The following is a 4,759-nucleotide window of genomic DNA, read 5'->3' as shown; positions in this document are numbered from 1 at the left end:
TTTTTTATTATTAGTATAGTTTCATCTTTATTTAAATATTAAATTAAAGATGAAACTATACTAATAATAAAAAAATTATTGTTTTAATAAACGTTATTAAATTAATGTTATTAAGGATAGTAGTAGTATATTAAATTAACGTTATCAAATTAACGTAATTAAAATGTTATTAAATTAATGTTATTAAATTAACTAGGGGCGGACCTACGTGGTTGTCATAGGATTCACCCGAACCCCCTCGGTAAAAAAATTACGTTGTATATATATAAGATAGAAAATGTATATTTATGTACGTATATTAATGTTGAACCACATAAAACAAGGCACTTAGATAGTCCAATGGTGTTATTTGCTCTTCTTGGGCGCTTCTTTCAGCCTACTGTACGGGTTCAATCCCTGCTAGTGGTTGTTTTTTTTTAATTAAAAAAAGGCAAGGTGCTGCTGCTATAGAAATAAATAAAATAATAATAATAATTTTTTAAAATTAAAAAAAAATTAGATATTGCTACTATAGAAATAAATAAAAAATTATAATAATAATAATTATAACAACAACAACAACAACAACAATAATAATAATAATAATAATAAAAACGACGTTGTTTTAATACAAAAAGCAAAACTTTGACAGTGCACAAATATAACCTTTAACTATTCAAAACTGTACAAATATGACCTCTCTCCAAGTCAGCCCTTTTAACAACGTGGCATCGTGTGATTGGATTATCTTTCCACATAGGCGCGAGTGAGACTCACGCATGGGGTTGCAAAATCGAAGGTCATATTTGTTCAGGTTTTGAATAGTTAAAGGTCTTATTTATGCATTATTAAAGTTTAAAGTCAAAGTTATAATTTAGTGTCAAATTTAAGGTTATTTTTATATATTAACTCTTTGCAAATAATCAAAACAAACATGGATTTTATGGTATTCATTATCATATATAACATGGAAAATCACCATTCAAACACACACTTAGTTGTCCATTGCTTATTTATTCACACGTGGTAGTTGAATTGACATCATTCTGTCAGTTATTTTTTTTTGCGGGGGGCGGGGAGGGGGGCGAGGGGGGTTTCTTTTTTGAGGTCTATAATGAGTGTAATGGGAGATATTTTATGAAAAATAAGTTTTTCTTAATTTTTTGTTAAATACTCCGTAGTTAGATAAATTCTTCTTATTAGATTTGATAGGAACTGCGGGCAAATATATATCTATATCTATAATATATGATATATTAAAAGTGTAAACATCCTTAAAATAATAATTTAAATTTTTTGTCCTTCATTAAAATTTTTTGCAATAGATATAATTATCTTTTCACCTATTTCCTTCAATTATTATAATATAATATATTGACTATAATAAATATAAAAAAGAAACACTCCTAAATATATGAAAACTTATATGGGTCAAGATTTTTTAATTCTTTTTTATTTTTTAATTAAAATGTATAATTGGAAAAAAGTTGTTCTTTATTAGAAGTAGTCTTCTAATATTCTCCACGTTGATTTCCTTTTTAAAAAAAAATCCGAAAAAGTCAAAAAAGAAAACATAATAACACTTAAAAAATCTTTTTAAGAAGATGTATAATTGGAAAAGAAGTTATTCCTTATTAGAAGTAGCCTTCAACTAATTACCCACGTTAATTTCCTTTTAAAAAAAAAAATCTTGTAAAGAAAAAAGAAAACACAATAACACTTTTGTAAATATACATTTGATGTATCTATATCTATAATGTATAATATATTAAAATGATAAAGTACTTTAGAAAAGTGATTTGAACTTTTCGTCCTTTATTAAAAGATGTTTCTACAAAACTGTCTTTTCACTATTTTGTTTAATTATTATTTAATTATTTTTATTATATTAACTAGACTCCTAAATTATATGGGACTCCTAAAATATATGAAAGGAGAATCAATTATGCTTAGTATATTTCTTAATACTTTGTATATTTATATATTTGTGTATATGGTATATACATGATATAAACTTTATATATAACATACTTTGTATATTTCTATTATAAATATAATACTTTATATATTTATGGGTATGAATATAATACTCTATATATTTATGGGTATAAATATAAATTAGCAGTAAAATAATGTCTTAAATAAGAGAGAAAATTAAATAAGGGATAAAAATAATGATGAGAGAGAAAAAGAGATATATATTAATTAGGATAACATTAAGTTTGAAATTATAATTATCTTATTCTTTAAAACTGTTATATACGTAATATTGAAAAAGTAATTTTATAAGGAGAGTTTATGTAAAAATTTAAAAGATTGGGGTTATATATAATAATAATAAAAGTTGAAATTGGAGTTGAAAAATTGTTAAAACAACAAAAACCTATTTTCCCTTTTCAGAAAAAAAATTTCAGAATTATTTTCCGAATTTTCATGGCCAAACACCACAATTTTCAACTTCGGAAATTTTTTTCGGAAAAAGGGAAAAAAATTTCATGGCCAAACGGGCCCTTAATATTTTTCCTTGTATAGAAAAATACTCCTAAAATAGGACTTTATTAAGAAAATACTTCTATAAATATTGAGATTCACGTTAAACTACCAAAGAAATCAATATACTTATTGAAAAAATATGATTGGTGGATGCTTAATTTTATAACCCTCAACTTCTTCACTGTTTTTGTCAACATAATAGAATTCAACGTGTGTGTGTATATATATATATATCTTCTTTGTTTTCATTCAAGTCACTCTTGAGGGTCAAAATTTTTGCTCACACAAGAATTATTTTCATCAAAATTAAAGCTTTGTAATTACTATTGTATTATTTTGTTGTAGTTTACAGGCCATAGATGAATTTATAGGTGGTAGATGAATCTCAGTCAGCTTTGAGGATTTTTTTTTAGGTAAAGGTTAGGTTTAATTATATTATTTTTATATCTCTGTTTTGAGAATTTTTTTATGTGTAAAGGTTAAGTTTAGTTGTATTATTTTGATATCTCTATTATAGTATTATTTTGTAATAGTTTACAAATGATAGATAAGTGTCCGGCTTTGGGAAAATTTTTGTCTAATTATATTGTTTTGATATGTCTATCATCGTATTATTTTGTTGCAGTTTACAGGTAGTAGATGAATATTGACTGGCTTTAACAATTTTTTTTTGTAAAGGTTAGGTTTAAATAAATAAATTATCCAAAAAATATTGAATTTAATTATTATATTTATCTTTGTTATTTAGACAAATATCCTATTTAGTGTAGCGTTTGAATTCAATAAAGTAAGGTATACGTGCTAGGCGCGTACACCTAGTTTAGTTTAACTAAAGATTGGAACACAATACTGGTCTAAAAATTGGAACAACAAAAAAATTAAAATAAAATAGCAAAAGATTCATCTCAAAAAGTTATATCAAACTCTAAAAGCTAAATCAAACGTAGCATAATTGTAAATTTTACACCTCCAAAATAAGTTACCGCATATTTAGGGGTGTTAATTTTGAGCATACTTTTTTCACAAAATTTAATATATGAAGTTTGTTAGCATTATTTTTATTTTTTTGAGTCAACGGAAGACGAAACTGTTAAACAACTAGGTGCTTTCCTTGCCAATTTGGTCGTGTAAGTTGCAACATAACCTAACCATATATATATATATATATATATACATGATTATTCTCTCAGTGTTTAGCAATAATAATGGATTAATTTATAAATTCTTAGAAATTTAAAACGTTCGATAACGATTTGAAAGGACTATTGCATCATCGCGGAGTGTGATTAAAGAAGTCATTCCTAAATACCTAAAACTGAAGTCATTGCTAAATACCTAAAACTGAAGAGAAAGAGATGAATAGGGTATAAAAAATAAAAAAATAAAATAAAAAATTATTTTATTGGGAGAAAATATATTTGATCTTTATAACTTGTCTACTACACTGAACTAAAGATAACGAAGAAGGGAGTACTGGGTAGAATTTATACCATAATGTAAAAGATATATATATATATATATATATATATATATATATAATATTAAAAGTGTGAAGGACCTTAGAAATATTGTTTGAACTTTTTGCCCTTCATTAAAAGTATTTGTTTTAGAAAAAAATCATCTTTTCACTTTTTTTAATATTTAAGAGTTAAAAATTAATAAAATATATTTATGATAAAATCTTTCCTTATTTGAATTCAATTAAATTTAGTACTTAAACATTTCCTTATTTCAATTATATATATCATAAAAGATCTTATACACTGACTACATCTTTATCAAAGTCAATTAAATTATTTATAACGTTAGTATTACAAATTTGGTAGTTTTTTTTTTCTTTTTTAGTAATAGATGTTTCTCTTAGAAAAAATAAAAATTGTTATAGTTTTGATTTTTGTTTTTGTTTTTACAAGCTTTTGGTTGATATATTGCGGTGAGTTTTGGACAATTAAGTTGCTTGTAAAAAAATAAAAGTTGGTAAGAGATTATAATATTTAACATTTTTAAATCAGTTAGAATTTTAATTTATATAAAAATAAATTTGTACAATTCTATTTATAACTTGAAACTTATGGTGGTAAAATATATATGTGCTTACACTAAAATATATGTTTATGTTTATATTATTATATTAAAGTGTGAAGGATTTTTGAAAAGTAATTTGAACTTTTTACACTTCATTAAATATCTTCGCAAAAGATAAAATTATTTAATTTTAAATAATCAAACATTACACGTGCGAGGCACGTGCGATTAAACTAGTATATATATATATATATATATATAT

The sequence above is a fragment of the Capsicum annuum genome, chromosome 5 (genome assembly GCF_002878395.1).
Source record: "Capsicum annuum cultivar UCD-10X-F1 chromosome 5, UCD10Xv1.1, whole genome shotgun sequence".
NCBI classification, from domain to species: Eukaryota; Viridiplantae; Streptophyta; class Magnoliopsida; order Solanales; family Solanaceae; genus Capsicum; species Capsicum annuum.
Note: the sequence above shows the minus strand (reverse complement) of the source record.